This window comes from Zeugodacus cucurbitae, chromosome 2 (assembly GCF_028554725.1).
Source record: "Zeugodacus cucurbitae isolate PBARC_wt_2022May chromosome 2, idZeuCucr1.2, whole genome shotgun sequence".
NCBI classification, from domain to species: Eukaryota; Metazoa; Arthropoda; class Insecta; order Diptera; family Tephritidae; genus Zeugodacus; species Zeugodacus cucurbitae.
In genome coordinates this window covers 19,635,488-19,659,633 of record NC_071667.1, presented here as the reverse complement: position 1 = coordinate 19,659,633, position 24,146 = coordinate 19,635,488, and the positions used below count along the sequence as shown (strand labels likewise).

Below are 24,146 nucleotides of genomic sequence, written 5' to 3'. Positions count from 1 at the left end.
TATCGATGCAGAATTTTAAAATAGTCCCTCTATATGGAGGCGAACAAGAAATATTACACTTATGGATTGCATAAATCATCTAACAAAGGCATGGGATACAGACGTCAAGAGCCAAACATTAACGTAATTACATAAAACTTTATGCAAAGTAAATAAATAAAACTTGGTATAAATCTATATTTTACAGGTTTTTAATAAATGTATGTTTTAATGAAGATTCTATAACTCGAAGTCTCTCTAACTTGAAGTTTTTTTTTGTGGATTATGGTGATTTGATTTAGAGAAGTTAGCTGACGAATTCTTTCTTCATTTAAGTGGTATTTAAAAATGGTGAGTCCAACCAGTTTAACACTATTTACATAAACTCCAACAGTTTAAAAAGTTTTTTGGAAATTTTATATATACTACTTAAAAAACAAAGATCTTCTGAAACTTTAAGCTATAAAAGGGACCAGTTCAGTAACCACATAACAACCTGTCACCATATTCTACTACATCTTTCATAAGCCAAATGTATTTGCTTATAAGTACATAAGTACTTGAATCCCATCAGCTACCTTGGGTTTTTTCTTGTGTTATTATTATCTCTTGAGACGAGAGTAACCGAAGTAACGCAACTCTAGCGTATGAATATATTAAAAATACGAAGGATGTCAATAAAGCTAAACACTCCCACAAGCCAATGTCAACAACATGGAAAGCTGACAGCTACATGTGTACACATATCCCTTATAAGATAAAACGAAAAAAAAACATGCGAGTATGTAAAAAAGTAAGATATAATAAAATTTTGGCCTGAGCACTTAAATAAGTCTATTTTTATTTATGCACAAATGCTCTGTAATAGTAGTGCGTTGTGAAGGTGATGCTGATAATCTTATTTAAATAAAAACCCACAGGTAGTGGATGAAATGATTACAGCTCTAAATAACTGGGAGTGCTTAACCCTAATAATGACATTTACTTTAATTTTTCCTTTAGTTTTCTTAAGGAATAGTAATCATGTTCCATTTCATTAAAAAAAATATTGTTTAAAATATCTACGTTAGTGTTGAACTGTTTAGTCGAAGACTCTGAAACACATATCGTCGTCTACTTCCGATTCCGATTCCGATTACTACTTTTTGGTTTCTTCTTTGTATATGTAGTTCGAATTTGATTCATTTAAGAGGTATATGAGAGATATGTATTCTGTTAATTGTATACTTAAATAAACGGACTATAGTACCACTAAACTCGTTCCCTAAAATATGTTTTCTATTAATAACACCGCAACACCGCATTACATATTCTGCATTTTTAGATCCTGAACCGGATCGACTTGAATTGGATCGAATATGCTGTTATTTTCAAAAATATTGCATAATTTATTTAAACAACTTCATGGATAATTTCGTTGTTTTCGAACAATAGGACGTTATTAGATGATTTGACGGATGTCAATGTCAATGAATATTGGCTGGTTTGAATTCTCAGAACTGTTTGCTGTTTGCATTATAGATGGATAGCACAAAGGGGACTTACCCAAAACTTCAGAGCTTTAGCGAAAACTCTGTTAATTAGACGAACTCTCGAATTTTGTAAAATTTAAGCTGGACTTTCAGACCAATCCTCTTTCAGTACTTTAATGGATTTAAAAAACAGTAACCGAGAGTAAGAGTTGCTTCGTTTTTCTGTCCACTATATTTGCGCTTCTTCCTTAATTTTATCTTTTTTACCTGTCCTCTTTCGGCTGTCCTGCGTCGAGTTTACGCATATTTAATTACAAGCAATAAATTTATTGCCGTCTTTCATAAACGAAAAGGTGGCAGATAAATGGAAGATTAAAAGTGCATTATCTTGAAGATATATCTGATCAGTGCTCAAATATTACAAAAGTTTACGGCGGATTTTCTGAAGCACAGATAATTCTTCTTATTATTTGTCCTCAGATCTGAAGAAATTGCTTAATATATGGCAGTGTATTCATTTTTCCATACAAATTTCATTAGCTAATCATGAGCAGAAACAAAATATAAGAATCAGAGCTATTTCTAGCCCGTCTTACTTAAAAGTTATACTCGTACTCACTCCATTCCAAAAAATGCATTATAATCTGAGACGGTAGTATCGACTTATATACGATATACTATAAAAAATACTAAAATTGCTTAAATGAAAAACTGTGGAATCATGCATATTCTTTATGAAGAATATTTTCTATGAATGAGTGCACTCAAGTAATATTTAGATATTTTTCTCGAGTACAACAAATAAGCATTCGTTTGTAAAATGGTGATAATATAAATACTCGTATATATGTATACGTAAGCAGAAGCTAGCGGAATGAATGATGGAAAGTCACCTTATTAAATAAATGACTTTTAGAAGCTGTCTTTGACATTTTTATCAAATTTCAACTTCTTCGCCGCAAGCGTACAAATCAGCGTGTAAGCAGCAATGTCAGAAAGACTTCCGGAAAATGTTTTGCCGGTACTCGCTCAATTTATTGTTCTTTTACATAGTTTGTTTGGAGTATATGAGTACATACTCGTATAGTATGAGGATTTCGTAAAACATGTTTATGCAGTATGTATGTATCATACTATTTGATTTTATAATATACATTTCTTAAAAGTTTATGGCTTGTAAGAAAATCTCACCATTGGCAATTAGGTTATTATAATCGGAAGAATCAAAGGGAAAAATACAGTCGATTAAGTATGTGTTAAATGCAGTTCGAAGGCGTTTGGATATATATATATACATACTTTCTTTATTTTTCATCAAGCCAATTGTCGGAAGTCCCAGAGAATTCAACTTTCCACTACTACCATCTAATGCTGTCGTTATGAACACACACACACGATATGAAAAGCAATAGATCGTGTCAGATCGAAGTCATCAAATATCATACCAGAAAACCATATTATAAAAAGAACAAATAGTTACTTCCAACAAAAACAAAAAAAAGGAATCACGACAGAACAAACACTCCAGAGCAGATATCAGTCTTATTTAAAAAAAAGTACAGAAGTTGAGTTCGGATTATACCCTCATAGCCTTGAGTTTTTTAACAGTGGCAATTCGGACGTAACCATTATACTTGATTCGATCAGAAAAGAGGATAAATACCAAAGCAAAATTATCAGGTTAATTATCAAAGTTCTCAAATTCACAAATTGAATAATACAAAAATTTGAATTTCAGAAAAGAAACAATAACATGTGATATAAACTATATAGAAGCTTAAAAATAATCTTGCGGAAGAAGCTTACACATTTTTTTAATAATAAAATTAATGGTATTAATATGAATATAATAACGATTTTTTTTCAAATTATGAATTGGAAAGTACAGAAGTCAATTTCACTTTGGATAATATTTGGGCGTGCGGACAACTTCAACCGTAATGCTAAATTAGAATAGTTAAGACCCTTATAGGGAAACAACTTTATATTAATACTTATGTATATAGGAATTATTAGCAGTTTTCCACCAACAGGTTTGCTCACAGGGATACACAAACATATTCATACATCACTCAAGTGCGGTTACATTATTGTATAACCCATTTGTGTTGAAGTATTGACTTTGATGACAAGACAACCCCACACATTAAAACCATCATTCTACAACCGTTAGGCGAGTGTGTGCGAGCTACTTTATGCCGACAAACTTTCATTTCACGGTAACAAAAATGTTATAACTGACGCAGAATAGCGCTGTAAATACTCAACAGTTTTTGTTTCAAACATTTATTTCCAATCTTGGCGTTTTTTCGCTCCCACCACTTCACCACCCAATCTCTATCAAAGCAAAAAGAAATTGTAGCAACGACGACAATAATCCATTGTGTTGAAGGTGTATGTTCAAATGAGAAAAGTTGTTATGTTCTTATTTATCTTTTGTGTCTTTCTAACACATTTTTCTTTTGCCAAAATATTTATGTAAGTAAATAACACAAACAACATGCAATTGCACTGAATGAAATTGACAAATTTGAAGGACAAAAAAAATTAGAAAAAAAACATTTATAAAAGAGCGAATTCTACACACAACAATGGCAAATAAAAAGTGAATTATATAACTAAACAACAACAATAATAAAAAAAGTACATTTCACTCTGCTAAAGAATGTCTTTAAAGTTGAAGAAGTAGCAAAATCAAAATTGTTACATCGAAAAAGCAACAGGTGTTATAGTATTCAGTAATGATGGCAGTCAACAGTTGGCACCAGAGCTTTGGAGAAATGAAAACCATTAAATAAATGTAATAATAGACATTTCTGTTGAAATTATTCAAGGTATATTTATATATAGGCGGTGTGTATAAAAATTAACTGAAGCATTATTGAACCATAAGCTCCAATAAGTATGAACTATGGAACACCCCCAATACTTACACTCATCTAGAAATAAAAGAGTTAAATATAGGGTTATATATACAAAAATGATCAGGAAGACCAGTAGAGTTGAAATCAGGATGTCTGTCTAACTGTGTTCAATAAAAATCACACGTTCTTGCCTCTGTATCAAGAAGTTTGGAGCTATATCTAGTGGTCAGGTGATTAAAAGTTTCCTCTTTGAATTAATCAAACCAAATAGAAATATGGAAAGAATAATAGAAATCGAACAATATTTATGGTGTACATACATATGTGTACCATACAGCATATTGTACATTAAACAAAGCTGTCGTGGGGTGAGTTTTCACTAGAATAGAAGAAACGTGATGGTACAAGAGTGAAGAGCTTGGAAGAAATGGACAAAATAAGTGGAAAGTGGACCACAAAAGCATCAGTTTAAGTGGCTCGCCAAAAACTAAGAATATAAAAAAACAAAACTTAGAAAATACAAAAATGATTGGCATAAAAAGAGTGGGAAGTGAAATGATTAAAACGAAGGCCAGAACGTTGAAGCATATCAAATCGAAACGTTTCCAGTTGCAGTTTGGCACAAGAAGTAGTGGCTGTGGCGAGCGACTATTATCATCATCATTACGTGAGCAGAATAAGCGAGTGAAAGCAAACAATGTTTCTAAAAGCCGCACTCGGAACTATGCGTTAGCTTACGAGTACTTGCGCCGAACTACTTACTACTTGCAACGTGTGTGCTTTGTTGGACCTAACTATAGGTAGCCTTATTGAATGGCTGAATACTAAACACAATAAGTCGGTGTGGTGCTGAAAATGGAGGCGGCCACTGAGATTTGGACGCACCTTGTTAACGACATTGGTACTATAGCGACGAGTTTCCGAGTCGTATCTACTAGCCGCAGCAATTGAAGGCAGTGACCGTGTGCTAACTAACAATAGTGTTGACAACAATGAAACTGACAGTGACTGTCAGTCAATCAGGCGCAATCAGTTGGACCCAAAGATAGCGGAGCGCAGTGTGACGTGCGAACGATGATGAAATTGAATTACATACAAAAAGCGTATAGTGAAGCGGTGGCATATATGGATATATGCACAAAAGTGTGTGTATACTGTCGTGCTTGAGTGGTGTTCGAAGTGAATTGAACTTGCTTTGGTTAGGCGAAAACGTATACTTGCATGTGGCCTTGAGTTGAAAAAGTGGTATCTTATGCGAGAAGAAGGGGAAGGAAGAAGCAAAGAAGTACTCATAGTTAGTTTTGCATATAAACGCCAAAAGAAAATTATAAATGCTACGGATATCGTTATAGAAACGTAACTATGCTTACAAGTTAGGGATGCCGTGTCTGTATTAAAATAACCACGAATAGTTCTGCGTGAGAGTTAGCTTTGGTCCAGTTGTTGGAAAATTTTCTTAGAAAGCTCAGCCAATGCTACACTTTCATCCTGTGGATAATTAAAATTTTATGAAATCTCGTAAGAACTAGGTATAGGCAATTAGCAATTAATATTAATAAGTCATGAAAAATGCATTAAATCTTTGCATTAAATTGGATATTTTGTTTAGCATAGTACGAGCCATAGCCATTCACCGTTTTGTTCGGTAATTTCTTACCATTTTGAACGTAATTTTTCATCCTCTCAGCCTTGATTCCTACTGGCAAAAAAAGGGTAAGTCGATTTTTTCAAGCTTCTATTGAGAATAATAATATGCTACCAAGAATCACTCGCCACAGACGAGTACTTGCTGCCATGTCAAGAAAATACATTGGAATTGGCGTCAAATCAGGGTTTTGACAAAACCCCAAAAACCAATATGCGGACAGAGTTTTTTAAATATCATCGGAATCGCTTAAAACTCTTTACTTTGGGTCGCAGATGATTGCATCCGCCAACCGACAACGGATTCGTAATCAGCGACGTCGAAAACCCCCGCGTAACGAGTTTCAAGAGATTCCGATGAATTTTCAAAAACGCTGTCCGCATATCTAATCCGTCATTTTGAATTTCGAAAAACCGATACCGGATTCGTGATCCGTGACCCTGAAAACCCCCGGTAACGAGTTTCAAGCGAATCCGCTGTCCGCCAAATTGGTTTGCTGGGTTTGTATCAAAATCATGATCTGGTGTGGTTAAATGGACATCAGATTCGGACTTAGCGACCCCATAAAGATAAGGTACATATAGTAAGACCTCTAGGTCAGAACCAAAGATTTTTTTGTGTGGTTGTGCGATCATTGTGTGTGCCTTCTTGTGTCTTCTCTTATTGCCCAAAGCTGGAACATAACTTCTTTTTTATTGTCAAAAGCTGCCCGTTTATGGGCGATTGTTTCATTAAGACTAATTGTTGACTGTATAGGTCACCTTCTAACTCGGCGGTATAGATGAAAACCGACTCATAGAGAGACGAGTCGTTGAGATGGTTATCTCTTTTTGTCTTCCAGTAACCCCCTCTCTCTCTCTCGCGTAGACAGTGTAGGTCGAGTTCTCTTCCTGGCGTTCTCTGAGAGACTTTTCCTATAAAAGCTATAATTTGAAATATGTCACCAAGCATTTTGAGGCGACTGGAGACCAGGAAGTTAGTTTGTGTGATATTTCAAGGCGCTTTTGTTTTCAGAACTCAGTTAGAATTTTCTATATTTTAAATTACCATTTAAGATTCATTCTTCTTACTGGACCATGGAAAATAATCGCCACTTCTGCCTTCAAACCAAAGCAGCTCATCCTCACTTGACTATATTAGCTCAATATCTGTCTAACGGTTCGTGGGCGAATGCATTGTATAATGGATGGGTTGCCAAGCTGTTTTCTTTTCACTTCTGCGTCTACGTGTTCTTCATCGGTTTTAAATTTCGTTTTTCTTTTGGCCCATTCGAGTGGCGGCAAGTGGTGAAAGCCACTCAAATTCCACTTGTGTTGCTCATTAAATGTCACAATAATAAAACAGCAACAAAAGCACAAAAAAAATGTATTGTATAACCAAGCAGAAAGTGATGAGCGGTAAATAGACGATAGTGCAGTAAATGTGCTAACAGTTGGTGAATATAATAATAATAAAATAATAATAACAATAATAAATAGCAGAAATAAATACAAAAAAAAGCCACAGTGGTAATAAAAACAAATAATGTCTGTGTCTAACAATAATAACTGTAAAGCACATTTTCTGCATTTATGTTAATACGATCGTTCAATTATCAGCTTTGTTATTGTTGTAATATTTTTTTTATCTGATACATTATGTTATAGCTATAATATAATATGTGCTATATAATTACATTTAAATAAGTAGATATTTATGTTATGTATGTATGTTTGCTGCAATTTGTTCACAAGTTTTCAATGTCACACGCAACCGGCGTATATATGTATATAAATATACTTGTGTATGTGCATCTATATAAATTGCCGCTAATGTTGCATTGCATCACGTTGCAACGACTCTTTCGCCCGCTTTCGACCTTCGCACAGCGCTTTTGTTCGTCAACTTGCGTGGCAGGCATATCGCATGTGCAGCACTAACAAATGTTTCATATCAAGAGGCACTGAGTTCATTTCTTCCTTTCCTCCTTTGCAGTTCGTTACATTTGCTCTTTTCTACATTCCGCGTTGTCATTTTGCAGTCCAGAACATTGCAAAACTATGCCAATTCGCAGTTGACTTTCAAATAGTGCAACATGTTGCATGCAATGTAAATTTAACTGTTTGATTTTTCTTTGCTTGCTGATAAATCAATGACTTTTTACTTTGCCCGTGTGCCTTGCAATTTTCAAATATACGATTGAGGATTTGATAGGGAAACTTAAAAGCGCGAAAGTTGCTTGGTGCTATGATTTTTTAACAGGAGAGTTCTTTTAATGAACCCTTATTTTGGCCTTTCTTTAATTTGGCGAGAAAAACATAAAGCTGGTGTTTCAGTTCAAATACCTTTGAAAACTGCCTTCTTCCAGTCCTCAATTCATCCATACTCCGAAAGATTTAAAATACACGTTAAGATATTTTAGAAGATATTTTAAGAACGCCCATGAACTTTAAAGGATTTAAGACACTAATGCTCTCTGGCTCTGAAACCAATTCTTTACCGACGACGAGCGATTAGTTTTTATTCAGAAGGGCACTCTCAAAGGTTACACTGGTAACATTGAATTAAATAGAATATATTATTCCTTAGATATTGCTTTAAGGGGCAGGCGGCCAACCTCGATGTAGCGATATAGTTCCATATCTTCTTCTTAACTGGCGTAGAAACCGCTTACGCGGTTCCATATACATTGTCATAATTCAAGTGGGGTAAATTCATAGTTACATCAGTTAAGGACTTTGGCTCAGTCCCCATGTAATTGGGGATTGGGGAATCGGGTTCGCCAACTCCTGGTGTTGTACTTTCACTACCTTCAGCAGGTCGGAGAAGTGTTCCCTCAATAATCCCAGTATGCCCTGGACATCGGTTACCAGATTACCACCTTGGTCTCTACATGAGGATGCTCCGGTCTTGAAACCTTCGTTAAGTCGCTTCATTTTTTCAGAAAATTTTCGAGCATTCCCTCTGTCTGCCAGCTTCTCAAGCTCTTCGTACTCACGCATTTCGGCCTCTTTCTTTTTTTGTCTGCAGATGCGTCTCGCTTCCCTCTTCAGCTCTCGGTATCTATTCCATCCCGCACGTGTTGTGGTCGTTTGCAACGTTGCGAGGTAGGCAGTCTGTTTTCTCTCCACTGCGAGACGGCATTCCTCATTGTACCAGCTGTTTTTTAGACTTTTCCGAAAGCCAATGGTTTCGGTTGCAGCGGTACGCAGTGAGTTTGAGATGCCGTCCCACAGTTCCCTTATACCGAGATGCTGATGAGTGATCTCAGAGAGCAGGAGTGCAAGTCGAGTAGAGTATTTCGTGGCTGTCTGTTGCGTTTGCAGCTTTTCGACGTCGAACCTTCCTTGTGTTTGTTGACGAGCGTTCTTTGCTGCAGAGAGGCGGGTGCGTATCTTCGCTGCAACCAGATAATGGTCCGAGTCTACATATATTTGGTCCTCAGAGCGTACGCACGTCTAAAACACTGGAGACATGTCTTCCGTCTATCACAACGTGATCGATTTGGTTACGCGTGTTTCGATCAGGAGACAGCCAAGTAGCTTGATGTATTTTCTTATGCTGGGATCTGTACTACGGACGACCATATTTCGGGCCCCAGCGAAGTCGATCAGTCTCAGGCCGTTTGGCGATGTTTCGTCATGGAGGCTGAATTTTCCGACTGTTGTGCCAAAGACACCTTCTTTACCCACCCTGGCGTTGAAATCGCCAAGCACGATTTTGACATCGTGGCGGGGGCAGCGCTCATAGGTGCGTTCTAGGCGCTCATAGAAAGCACTTTTGGTCACATCGTCCTTCTCTTCCGTTGGGGCGTGGGCGCAAATAAGCGATATGTTGAAGAACCTCGCTTTTATGCGGATTGTGGCTAGACGTTCATCCACCGGGGTGAATGCCAGGACTCGGCGACGGAGTCTCTCTCCCACAACAAATCCAACACCAAATTTGCGCTCCTTTATATGGCCGCTGTAGTAGATGTCACAAGGACCCACCTTCTTCCGTCCTTGTCCCGTCCATCGCACTTCTTGGATGGCGGTGATGTCAGACTATAGTCGTTTATGAGGACATCAACCAGCTGGGCAGAGGCACCTTTCCAATTAAGGGTCCGGACATTCCAGGTGAATGCCCTTAATTCGTAGTCCTTTAAACGTTTGCAGTGGTCGTCATCAAAATTGGGGTCTCTCATCCGAGGCTGTTTTTTCTTTTTCAATGGGGGGTGTTTTTATGTGGTGGGTCCCAAATCCTACGCACAACCGCAGAAGCGGGTTCGCCTTCTCACTTTAGCTCGCCTTCAAACGGATGTTTGTTAGCTACCCAGTGGATACTTGGTCTAAAACCAGAAGTCGTGAGCTGCTTGAATCATGTGGAGAAGAATCGTTTCTGGCCACTCCCAAGTGAATGACAATCAAAAACTTTCCTCACTTACGTGAACTTCTACACATGATCCCATCCCATATACGTATGTACGTATGTATATCATAACAATAATACGAGGAGTCAGGTGCTGAGAAAATATTATGGTGCGTATGTAGGGTTTTTGTTGTAAAAGCAGCAAATTGGTTACGATTCCTTAGGTAACCATCTGTTGATGTTGATTTGATTGTTGAAATTTGTTTTCATTTCCCGCCACACTGCAGCTGGTGGGCTCTTAGTCTCATATGCATATTTGAAAATCGCATTGAACTTAATGGTGTTGTGTGGCTTAGTTATAGACTTAAAATATTTGAGACAATAGTATCCAGTTAGACTTCAATAAGATTTTGTTCTCAAAACTATGCAGAGTATAAGCTGAAGTGACAAGATTTTGGGATTGTAAAAAAATATTCAAATCTTGAGGTAATCCAAGAAATTTTTTAATCAAAACAATGGGTGTTTCAAACGTTCTACAAGTAATATTTATCCCTTAATTAACTTTCTTAGAATTAAGCTCTAGATATGGTCGATCTTTTTTTGCGAAGAATTAATGAAATGTTTGATGAATATATTGATCTTCAATATAGCTTAAAATTCATATAGATTAAGATTGAAGAGGGAAGCAAGACGCACTTGCAGACGTAAAAAGAAAGAGGCCGAAATGCGTGAGTATGAAAAGCTTGAAAAGCTGGCCGACATGGGTAATGCTCGAAAATTTTATGAAAAGATGAGGCGATTTACAGAAGGTTTTAAGACCGAAACATTATCATGTAGGGACCGAGGAGGTAATCTGGTAACGGATGTCCAAAGCATACTGGGATTATGGAGGGAACACTTCTCCGACCTGCTCAATGGCAGTGAAAGTACAACACCAGGAGATGGCGAACCCGATTCCCCAATCGATGACGATGGAATAGATGTTCCATTACCCGACCATGAATAAATTCGAATAGCAATTACCCGCTTGAAAAACAACAAAGCGGCGGGCGCCGATGGATTACCGGCCGAGCTATTCAAATACGGCGGCGAAGAACTGATAAGGTGCATGCATCAGCTTCTTTGTAGAATATGGTCGGAAGAAAGCATGCCTGACGATTGGAATCTTAGTGTGTTCTGCCCAGTCCATAAGAAGAGAGACCCCACAATCTGCGCCAACTACCGTGGTATAAGTCTCCTCAATATCGCATATAAGGTTTTGTCGAGCGTATTGTGTGAAAGACCAAAGCCCACCGTCAACGAACTGATTGGACCTTATCAGTGTGGCTTTAGACCTGGAAAATCCACAATGGACCAGATATTCACCATGCGCCAAATCTTGGAAAATACTCGAGAGAGAAGAATTGATACTCACCATCTTTTTATCGATTTTAAAGCTGCCTTCGATAGCACGAAAAGGAGCTGCCTTTATGCCGCGATGTCTGAATTTGGTATCCCTGCAAAACTAATACGGCTATGTAAGCTGACGTTGAGCGATACCAAAAGCTCCGTCAGGATCGGGAAGGACCTCTCCGAGCCGTTCGATACCAAACGAGGCTTCAGACAGGGTGACTCACTATCGTGCGACTTCTTCAATCTATTGCTGGAGAAAATTATAAGAGCTGCAGAGCTAAATAGAGAGGGTACAATCTTCTACAAGAGTGTACAGCTCCTGGCGTATGCCGATGATATTGATATCATCGGAAGCAACAAACGCGCCGTTTGTTCTGCGTTTTCCAGACTAGATAAAGAAGCGAAGCGTATGGGTCTGGTGGTGAATGAGGACAAGACGAAATATCTCCTGTCATCAAACAAACAGTCAGCGCACTCGCGTCTTGGCTCCCACGTCACTGTTGACAGTCATAACTTTGAAGTTGTAGATAATTTCGTTTATCTGGGAACCAGCATTAACAACACCAACAATGTCAGCCTTGAAATCCAACGCAGAATCACTCTTGCCAACAGGTGCTACTTTGGACTGAGTAGGCAATTGAAAAGTAAAGTCCTCTCTCGACGAACCAAAATCAAACTCTATAAGTCGCTCATTATTCCCGTCCTGATGTATGGCGCTGAAGCGTGGACGATGACAACATCCGATGAGACGACTCTTGGCGTTTTCGAGAGAAAGGTTTTGCGCAAGATTTATGGTCCTCTAAATATTGGCAACGGCGAATACCGCAGACGATGGAACGATGAGCTGTACGATTTATACGACGACATTGAAATAGTTCAGCGAATAAAAAGACAGCGGCTACGCTGGCTAGGTCATGTTGTATGGATGGAAGAAAACACTCCAGCTCTGAAAGTATTCGATGCAGTACCCGCTGGAGAAAGCCGCGGAAGAGGACGACCTCCACTCCGGTGGAAAGACCAAGTGCAAAGTGACCTGGCTTCACTTGGTGTTTCCAGTTGGCGCCAAAAAGCAAAAAGGAGGAATGAGTGGCGCGCTCTGGTGGATTCGGCTATAATCGCTTAAAGCGGTTCCTACGCCAAATATATGTATATATATAAGACTACTTATACTTCTTTCGGGTCCAATGTCCGAAGACCATAATTTTGATCAGAATAAGTTTTACATATCAAACTCCGTTTATATATAAAGTATTAACCTAGTCATACAACATAGCAAGTATTTTAATTTAAGGATTTGGTAAGAATTATTTTTTTTTTCCTAGGTTCCGACTTTATATATATAAATGATTGTGGCTGTGATTCTGCTAGATAGCACCAGCTCAGAATTTATAATCGAAAAATATCTCAGGAAAAATGAAATTGATAGGAATTGAAGACAATTTGTTATCCAATTTAATTATGAGAATATACGACGAGGATATGTTATGAGATAGGGTCTCAATAAATAACTTATTAAAGATGGCCTTTTAAATAGCGAAATAAAGAAGTGATTGGCCGGACAAATTCAAGGTTTCAATAATACATCTAAAACAGCTTAAGGTGACAATAAAGAATACAAATAATGTCATGATACATAAATCCATTCGAAACGTAAACGAAGGAATAGGAAAAAGGTCTTCTCGTGTGTATTTAAGGCCCCAAAAAGCTCCTCTTGAAAATTAATTAGACGTTCGCAAACAACTTAAGCTCTTTGTAGAAACAAATTTATATTATTAGATTACTTAAAAGATTTAATAAAAGCAAATGGATTCCTAAAACTTTCATTTTATACCTTTAAGTGCACAAACATGCCTGTTCATATTTCAACAAGAAATTTAAGTAAAACATTCTTATCTACTAGTGAATTACTTAGAAAGCGCACATAAAACAGTCTTCTTTCGGCTTTCGCAAATGCCACACTAAGGTAAATAAGTACAAAGATATGCACACAAGCGGAATAAATATTTTAAGATTTCCAAATAATAAATGTAGGCCATTACAAGAAGGAGAATGACATGCAAAGCATGTGTATTTGCATTTTACTTTGTGTGAAAATAATAATAGAAATGAAAAACAAAAACAAGAAAACAACTCAAAAGCATGCCTAGGAAAATCAGGTAATCTAAATGCAAAAAAAAAATAAAATAAAATTGGAAAACAACCAATTGATGAGCAACAGAATTCAGTTAGAAGAACTGAGTTCCGAATAAACGAATTTGAAAAATATATTTCCGTTTCTCCTCTTGCCAACAGCAACATCTGAAAACCCATTAGCCAATTAAAGCGGAGATCATATCGAAAAAGCGTCAGGAAAATAGCCTACAAATGTTGATAATGCTTGCCTTAAACCAGCAAGCATGCTTCCTTTGTAAGCTACTTTAATTTGATGAGACACTTAGGCTAAACTATAAAGGAATTTGGTTCTCTAATTCCGAATCAAAGAAAGTGGAGCAAAATTGTGAGTATCAATATTGAGACAATAAGATAGGGTTGATACATATATCGTTAGCGAAAAGGTAACAGCGCAATGATGATGTTCAATTAAATTTCCGGAAATTTTATGTTTCGTATTTATATATCTAAGGGCATCAGCTTGCATCCAAAAGGTAGTCAAGACAGCAAACTTCTTGAGATTTGCATGCACTAAGTGAAGTCTAAATAGGTCTATCAAACAACAAAAAACCCGGTCTATGGGTTCCACGATTATCCAATTTAAATCATAGATCGGTCATTAAAATGGTTATCTTAGCAGAGGCGTGCATATACTAACTATAATGAGTTTCTAAAACAGTCAGACATTGATTTGAAACAAAGGTAATTTTTTTAGCTAAACAAATTATCCGAAGAACAAGGAAAAAACGAAATACATAGGTGGAGTTATATTAATATCCATTTTAAAGATTATTTCTCAGGATTCGAACAACTTGACCAGTTTTTGTCAGCGAATGGAAGATTCGACTCCTCTTAAGATGTCAATATTGAAAGAACGATCCAACGATGAGGGTGTCAAAAACTCTAATGTTAAAATATAGAGACTCTCCTGCAAAAAGACGTCCTTCAAATTTTCATGACATTGAAACATCGAACTATCATGAAAGTATTCGAAATTCGTCTGCCCCCACGCCTACCGCCCACAAATACCCATAATTGAAATTGATATGTACACTTCCATTTCATGCTAGTGCTCTTTCTTCAAGAAAGTCTGTCGGGTATGCTTGGTTCTCTTCTACATGCTTTTATCTCTTCCATCCATGCTCAGTTTTGGTTATGCCTACAGGGTGTATGCACAAAAATACATGTTAGCAGTTGCTGTGGTTTTATCATTCGAAAACTGCTCTTTTACAAAGTGCCGCTTGTGGGCATCACCTATATGAATTTGCAAATATTTGTTGATAAGTATGTGTACGAGCATGTATGTCAACATTTGCGATTTTGACAATACTTATACTACTCACATACACACAGGGATATCAACTAAATTTCGTCAGTTAACGGGAAGTAATACAAAAGGCAGACGAAGTATTATATAACCTAACAAAACCTAGGGAGGTGGATTTGGATTAAACGCTGTCGAAGAAAATTATGTCGTTATGTCTGCTCATTTTTTATTGACAGGACAGTTCAAATACTGAGGTAGATAACTCTGTCGAATTTCATGATTGTCATTGTCAAATCGCCAAAATAAGAAAACACTGGGGTTTAAATTGATTATTCGTCCGTTAGAGGTAATCAGGACGAGCACCAAATCTGCAAAATGCAATATGTTAACTAACTCATATCGAAACTTCCATTAAAGCAGGAAAAAATAGAACATTGGAGAGCATGCTCCGAAATATTTGGTTTAAGGATCTACAAACACAGATAAAAATTTAAAAAATCGCCAATCTGTTGCCAGCGAGGGTCTGCATTAGAGCAAGAGGTTCAATATAAAAAAAAAACGTTTCCGAATAAAATCCGTTTCCCGACTATGTCTACGTAAAATAAAACACCAATAAAAAATCAGAATACCTCGGATGAATGTGACAAATTACCGGACAAACTAACCTAACCTAACCTAACTTTAACTAACTTATGCTGGGAAATACACCAGACCCCCCACTAATTGTGGACATGGAAAGATTTATGTGTTGATTAATACTTGCATATGTAGTATGAGTAAACACGTGTAAATATGTATGTTTGTCTTTTATTTGTGCTTTGCAAATTCTTTCATAGCTCCGGAGACCAGTTGGCGCCGATGTTTGAGACATCACCTGCATAGTGTCAAAGAAAAAATGTGTTGCCATGTGCGCGACAAATAAGGCCATCAGAAAATGAATAAAAAAACGATATGACTTGAGCAATGGGACTTTGCGCATTGTCTTTGGACACACACAAGTGGTATCGACTATTATATACCGATTTTATTTTTATTTTTTCATTTGCAGCTCTGTGCTTCTAAGCTACATATTTGCTTACCATTCTGGAACTCAGCTGAGAGTTAGCGCTGTTTGCTCTACACCGCTTGCTTACTTTGGCTAACTGTACAAATATATGTATATTTCTACTCTACGCCAACTGCTCACATACTTAAGTCTCGTCGAATCGTATGCTACTTGGTATGCTTCTTATTTCGCTCTTTTCTGTCGCTTTTGTCTAAGCTGAAATATTTCCTCTAATTTTTCCCACTTTAATTTGAGGACTTTTACGAACTTTACCGCGTTTACTCATCCTAAGCTTTGCCCGTAAAAATGTGGCAAGAGAATGAAAAATGACTTAAGTACGTAAGTAGTTAAGAAGTAGTGGGTTGACGTGATGGCAAAAAATAGAAATTGACTTTCAACTCTAAATGCAGCTTTTAGCATTTCTTCACATTTTATTTTTAACTCTTTTATTTTTATTATTTTTTATTTTCTTCCAAGTGCAGATAAGTTGGGAATAGCAGACAGTAGCCGCAGGCACTGAGATATGAGTTCCTTACGTATTTAAGTCCAACACGTCAGCCATGAGCGCCTGTATATATATATGTGTGTGTGTGTTTATATGTATTTTCTTCACTATAAGCACTTTATCACAGACGAATAGCGAGACGTTGCAGTCACATGAAAAATTATACCGAGTGCGCGGAGCAGTCACTTTAACTCGTTCACTACATTTACAAGTGAACAAGTGACTTTTATGCGCTGCCGGATACTAAGCAGAGTTCATCGGCTTCTGATATTCTTTTATTTAAGGAGTATGCTTTTTACTGCGGCAGCCTTTTTTTTAATAATACGTATATTTTTAACCAATATACGAGGGTGCATTGAGAAGTTATTGTATTACGATCGGACACTGAACCTTGGGTGGGTCACATATTTCATTAGCGTTTTTAAAAGTTTGCTAACAAAAGAGAACTATCTTTTCTGAAGACAGAAATTTGACCCTGACCCGTTAATGCACACTAAATCCTTTCAGGAACATTCCCCTTTTGAATTTCTCTTATACTTTTTGAAAATTAAAAGCTAAGGCTCAATCCACACCGGATTAGTCCAAAGCGTCTTTGACTAATAAGACACAAAACATATTTTGCTCTAGCCCAAACCAAGCGAGCATGCGTTTTTGTCTCGTCTTGTTCGGTGTTGGTTGCCAGATATGATGCTTGACTAATCCGGTGTGTGTTGTGCCTAAGTAGACTCCGATCGGTCTTTTTATGATAATATCAATGCTCGATCTCACTATTTTATGTGATATTTGACTCTTTGACCAATGATATTTGACAAGATTTGTTGACCAATCTTTTGAGAAATTCGAAAAGTATCTGATAAAAAGAAAAGTACCAAAAACGAGCACGTACTCGAAGTATTGACGACAAGTAGGTTCTAGAATCAATGATAAAATCTAACAAATTAAAATATGTCATATAAACTTCTTGAGATCTGTTCTAGTGTTTAAGCGTCAATTCACCTAAACAACAAAAGTGTCTTTCGATACAAGATGCCTTAATTCTACTACTTTATGTCACCACCTCGCATGGGCACTTGTAGCTCTAAGCGACTTGGTCCCAAAAGTGGTGTCATTTGATTCTTCAGTTTAGAAGATAAATCGTTCGTATTATCGCAAATTCGCAATAATAGTGAAAATATGCTATTTAAGCTATTTAATAGCTGCGAGTGAAAGGAGTGCCACAAATGAGCGTGGGTGTTCAATGAAATAGAAAAACTATAAAATTTACAGTTTTATAATACAAATTTATTTTATGAGAGATGATGATGACTTACCTTTAATATACTGGTTTGTATGTACTCATGTTGTTTTAAATGTTATGAAACGAATTCATATGGAAGTTTTAGTTTAACTCAGCGCGCATAAAAATTATATGCTGAAATGGAACAAAAAGTAAAATTATTATTAGAAAAATGTAAATAACGGAGTTAGTTTAATAATAATTAGCAATAAACTTGTGTTTCACTTTTAAGATGTACTAGATAAAACTGTTTTGAGAAATGCTAAGTAAATCAGAATAAGTGGTTGACATTCACACAGTGAACTTTACTCCATTCAATTTCTTCTATAAAGCCTGAAAACTTAACCACACTTAAACCAGTCAGCTTCTCTCAGCCCTCGAGCGAAATCTTTTTATCCAACTTTATTACAAATTTATGGAAATTAACCGTTATTTCCACCTAAATAGTGTGTTATATATGTATCCATGCACTAAACACTAGCATCAAATATAGACTATGCAGAATAATTTTTCCGTTGTGAAATTTTGGCTTTATTTCGCTCGTAAGTCATCGGGCATTACTTGCATTATTTCACCTTTTTTGCGCTCATTTATCTTTAGGTGCAGTTAGCTGATATGACAAAAGTCTATTACACAAAATTTATGAGCATTTTGGTGACATTCAAGAAATTATGGAACTAAACACATAATATAACAAGTAAGGAAGGGCTAGGTTCGGGTGTAACCGAACATTTTATACTCTCGCAATTTATTTATATAACTTTATTTATATTATATAATACACATTTTGACCCACATATTCGTCACTAAGTCCTTTGAAAGTTGGAAACCCTAATATTAGGTTAGAAGCACTGAGGTCCTCGTGTTCGATATATGGGGCCTTAAGAACCTATGGTCCGATTTCGGCGGTTTTTAGAATGGGGCGGCCACACTATAAACATAGTATTTGTGCAAAGTTCTGCACCGATATCTTCACTAGTGCTTACTTTATATATTGAAAAGAAAACGATTCAGATCGTCTTCAAAGTTCTGGTATATAGGAAGTAGGCGTGGTTGTGAAGCGATTTGGCCTATTTTTACAACATATCATTGGGATGTAAGGAAACTATTATAAACCAAGTTTCTTTGAAATCGGTCGAGTAGTTCCTGAGATATTTTATTTCCATAGCTTTATTTATGGCTTAGTTATGGCACTTTATGTGTTTTCGGTTTTCGTCATTTTGTGGGCGTGGCAGTGGTCCGATTTTGATCATTTTCGAAAGCAACCTTCCTATGTGTATGTATGTGATTGGCGTTGCAACCGTTTAGCCGGTTATAGCCGAATCGACGATAGTGCGCCACCTGTCTCTCTCCTTTGCAGTTCGGCGCCAGTTGGAGATCCCAAGTGTAACCAGGTCGCTCTCCACCTGGTCCCTCCAACGGAGTGAAGGCCTTCCCCTTCCTCGGCTTCCTCCGGCGGGTACTGCATCGAACACTTTCAGGGCTGGAGTGTTTTCGTCCATTCGGACAACATGACCTAGCCAGCGTAGCCGCTGTCTTTTTATTCGCTGAACTATGTCAATGTCGTCGTATAACTCGTACAGCTCATCGTTCCATCGTCTGCGGTATTCGCCGTTGCCAATGTTCTGAGGACCATAAATCTTGCGCAAAATTTTGCTCTCGAAAACTCCTAGTGCCGTCTCATCTGATGTTGACATCGTCCAAGCTTCTGCACCGTAAAGCAGGACGGGAATGATAAGTGACTTGTAGAGCTTGATTTTGGTTCGTCGAGAGAGGACTTTACTGTTCAATTGCCTACTCAGTCCAAAGTAGCACCTATAGCGCCAAGAAATAAGTGTGCCAAGTTTCATCAAGATATCTTAATTTTTACTAAAGTGACAGCTTGCACAGACGGACGGACAGACGGATAGACAGACATTCGTATTTGAACTCCACTCTTCACCCTGATCACTTTGGTATATATAACCTTATATCTAACTCGTTTAGTTTTGGGTGTTACAAAAAACCGTTATGTGAACAAAACTATAATACTCTCTAGCAACTTTGTTGCGAGAGTATAAAAATAGTGTCATATTTGGGAAAGAGCAAGAAATCAAGGTAGGAAATGTTAAAAATAGGAAGAATAAGCGTGCATACGTGTACTGAGAAGGACAAAATAGCCTATTGTGTACGTATGTGGGCATAATTTATAGGAGTAATGTAAGATATCCTACAAGGTTGAGCCATGCATCAAACTCATCATTTTGAACAGTGGTGTACAAAATTTGTGACAGTTTTACACTTGGAGGGATTTGTAGCGTGTTTTCGTCCACGACAGATCCATTTTACTTTGAATTGCTGAAGGCAGCTTGAGCTAGTTGGAGATAGGAAGGAAAGAAGTTGAATCCCAAAAAATTAAAGGAGACGAATATAAACATACATATGTAATTCATCACACTACAACTCAAATTTTGACGAAGAAAAACATGTTATCGTTGAATATACGACACATTTAGACATAATGGGAAGGACTCTGTTGCACCGAACTCATGGTTATTAGTGAGAATACAGAGACTGGGAATCATAAGCGAAGTCTAGTCTTTCCATAACATTGTATTTGTTCACTATACTAAACTATCGAAAATTTTTGGAGATCGCAACGACTTGTCTTATCCTCTCAAGTTTGGATAAAAGTTTGGCAACAACGAACCCATAAAAGGAGATATGAAAAACCTTATTTTGGGGTCTCTTAACAACAAACGTTCGAAAGAGAATACATCTTACCGTGTGCCATCGTCTTAATTAACTCAGCGAAGATGGGGAATGTTTACTATCATTGGAAAGAACATACTTTGGCATTTATTTTTTAAAAATTATGGAAATGGGCCTCATCGCTGAACAGAATTTGACTCGAAAACGTCGGATCCACTTGGAAGGTCGAGCGACGTCATTTCTTTCACATGCTGTATTTTCTACGCGTTCAATTAAAGAGCTCGACGGAAAATGAGTTCGAAAAGAAGTGATACGAGAGTGAGAGTCCTCGTTGCGGTGAACGGCGCCGAATCGACTCTCCGCGGTCTTCGTGTACACTCTCAGCTACGGCTGCTATATTTTCTTCACTGCTCAAGATGGGTTATGGAGTTGTGAATCGTACACTCAGTCTGCCGATTATATTAATCATAAGTTAAGCGAAGCGCGCGAAACACTTTCTTTACAGAACGTGAACTTTCGTAATAAAATTGAACAATTTGTTAACGTTGTTCAGGCGTAAGACTTTCCATGATGGAATGCCAAACAATACTGAACAAAAATAACATGACAGCTTGACACGAATCACGCGTGATCTGTCAAAAAAACGCTATTGAAAAAAGTTCCGCTTCTTGGATCACACTTTATAACGAAACCAAATGTTGGAAATTTTATTAGTACATTTCTCACCTACTTTGGAACACACCTCACATTTGCGCAAACAAAAAAATGAAAAACAAAAATCGCAAAATGTAAATGTAATTTTTGTGCGTCTCACCTTCCACAAATGACACGACCTTAACCTTAAACGCCGAAACTGTTAATGAGCAAAATTAAGTTAAAGCTTTTAAATACAATTAACGCATAATATATAGTGTAGAAATTCAGAATGTGAAATGTGTGCACCGAGAAAAAGCTGGTGCTAATTTAGGACCGCTTGCAACAAAGTAAAATACAACAAAAAGCAAAAAAGAAAAACAATTATTTTTATTTAAGCACCACAGACGATGCCACAAATTGTTGAAGCTTTTAGCACACAACCGCACAGGCATGAAGACGCATACACCGGCAGTCAGGAGGGCAGATGAGTGGCTTAAGACAAGTGCTTATTAAGTAAGTTAAGCAATGGCAGCGGCGGCTGTCGACGAGTTTGGCATTTTGCGCACTTTTGACAACAACAACGGAGGGAAATGCCAATACTGCCGGTAACCGTGCAGCAGCACCAAATAACAAACTCAACTCAGCAGCAACAGCAGCAGCAAACTAACTAACTAACCAATTCACAAACTATGTAATATACATATATGTTTTTGTATGTACTGTACATATGTATTTATGTATGTGTGTATGTTTTTATGCGCGTTTGGGAGTGAGCGACGAAACTTTAACCGACCAGGTTGGTGCGGGTTGTGCGGCAAATTCAATATAACGACCACGCAGCTACTGGTGTGTGTATGTGATTGTGACGGGAAGTACAAGACTTTTCGCCTTATTAAATTTCTGAATATGAAATAATTGAAGGCAAGTATGTAGCAACAAAAATCGCACCTTTCTCTCTCTCGCCAACACAACAAACGACAACACAGAACGCAATATTAAGCTGAAATGCCAAGCACTTTGTTGTTGTATACAGAATGTGCAGTATTTTACTAACTTTGTTTTGGTTCACTTGTTATTATTGTTGTTGATAATGATATTGTTGAGCGTAGTCATCGAAAAGTTAATTTCCCAAAAACATGGCAATTAGTGTGAAAACCCTACGAAATACCAAATGTCCAGTTGGTGGCAACCCCCAACACAACAATAAATGCAACAGCAACACCAACTACATCAAAATAACCACAACAACAGCAAACACTTGCCATATTTAAGCTCTACGAAGCCTACAAGTCATCTAACTATGGTACGTATGTACTCGTTTATACCTCAATACCTATCAATAGTGGTGCTTTTTGTCCAAAAAAAATATTTTTGGTCTCAATCAACTCCCGTTCGGGAAAAATAAAAAAGGGAAAAACACTTCTTTTATATTGATCCGAGCATTCCTCGATCCATATCATCCATTCTGATCTGAAATAAGAAATATGAGATTTCTCACATATTAACCGATATATTGGAAGTTTGAAAATTCTTAGGTATATGAGGGATAGAGAAAGTATTGACCTGATTTTGCCACAGAGACACAGAGAAAAGTTATAGTCCAATTTGTCCGATTTTTAAATGAGCATTGTCACACTAGAAAGACAGTATTTGTGAAAAGTTTTGTTCTAATATCGTCACCGGTGCTTAGTTTATATATTGTAATGTGAACGAATCAGATGGACTTTAAAATTGTAGTACAAGGATATTAGGCGTCGCTGTGAACCGATTTGGCCCATTTTCATGTCAACAAAATTTTATGAACCGAATTTCGTTGAAATTTGTCGAGTAGTTCCTGAGTTCCTGTGATATGGTTTTTGACCCAAAGGTGGGTGAGCGACGAAACTTTAACCGACCAGGTTGGTGCGGGTTGTATGGCAAATTCAATATAACGACCACGCAGCTACTGGTGTGTGTATGTGATTGTGACGGGAAGTACAAGACTTTTGGCCTTGTTAAATTTCTGAATATGAAATAATTGAAGGCAAGTATGTATGTATGTAAACCGAATTTCATTGAAATTTGTCGAGTAGTTCCTGAGTTCCTGTGATATGGTTTTTGACCCAAAGGTGGGTCACATTTTACATTTTTATACCAATACTAGTGCAGCTTTCAAGTTTCATCTTTACTATAAAAGTGAGGATTTCGGTTATCGTCGGTTTGGGGGAATGACAATAGTCAGATTTTGACCATGTACAATACCAATTTTCTTATGGTGCCAAATCATCATCAAGATATCTCAATTTTTAACCCAAAAATTGTCAAAATGCCTCTGCGTTTCCTAACCGGTCTACCAATAGTTGCAATATTTATAAAGAGCGGGATTATTTTCATATTGTTGACGCTCGTCTTTGCATATTTTCATTGAAATCAGCGTCGATTTTAGTGCCCTTAGCCAACATAACGTGCCTCATGGGTATTTGAGTAATCAATTAATAACTAAAAGTTCTAGTTAATATCACCCCGAGTGGTATCCACACACTTTCTCTGTAAATAGGCATTGGTTATGACTTTTTTTAGGCTTTATTGACGTTATTGTTTTGCCTACATATAGATTGTTGTTACAGCTGCAATCTTAACTACGTGCATATATTTGGGTAAATAAGAGTAAAGTGGCGGTGGTGGAAGTAAGCTTCCGCATTCAACTTACAGCTGCCAGCACACCCTTCTGCACTTGCCACTTAATATCGTCAAGACTTTTCCCACATCAATCAAAAGTTTGCCATCAACATCACTAAAGTTTTCCAACATTGCCATGGGCGAGCGAATACAGCACAAAACTATAGCCGCTCAAAGTGAATGGGGGCGAAAACGGAAGGGGGCCTTGCAACTCAAAAGTGTCGTGAGAGGGTATGAAG

General features: G+C 37.3%; 1 protein-coding gene across 2 annotated transcripts in view; it reads right to left on the bottom strand.

The window, feature by feature from the left end:
- The window catches only part of LOC105217823 (cadherin-87A), a 266,466-nt gene that overhangs the window by 172,959 nt on the left and 69,361 nt on the right, over positions 1–24,146 (bottom strand). Inside the window, exon 3 of one of the 2 annotated variants that reach the window (XM_054225546.1) lies at positions 17,957–18,057. The exons of the other annotated variant lie outside the window; for it this stretch is intronic. The gene's annotated coding sequence lies outside the window, so the exon portion shown is untranslated. The remainder of the gene's footprint in view (positions 1–17,956; positions 18,058–24,146) is intronic. 2 annotated transcript variants of the gene reach the window in all.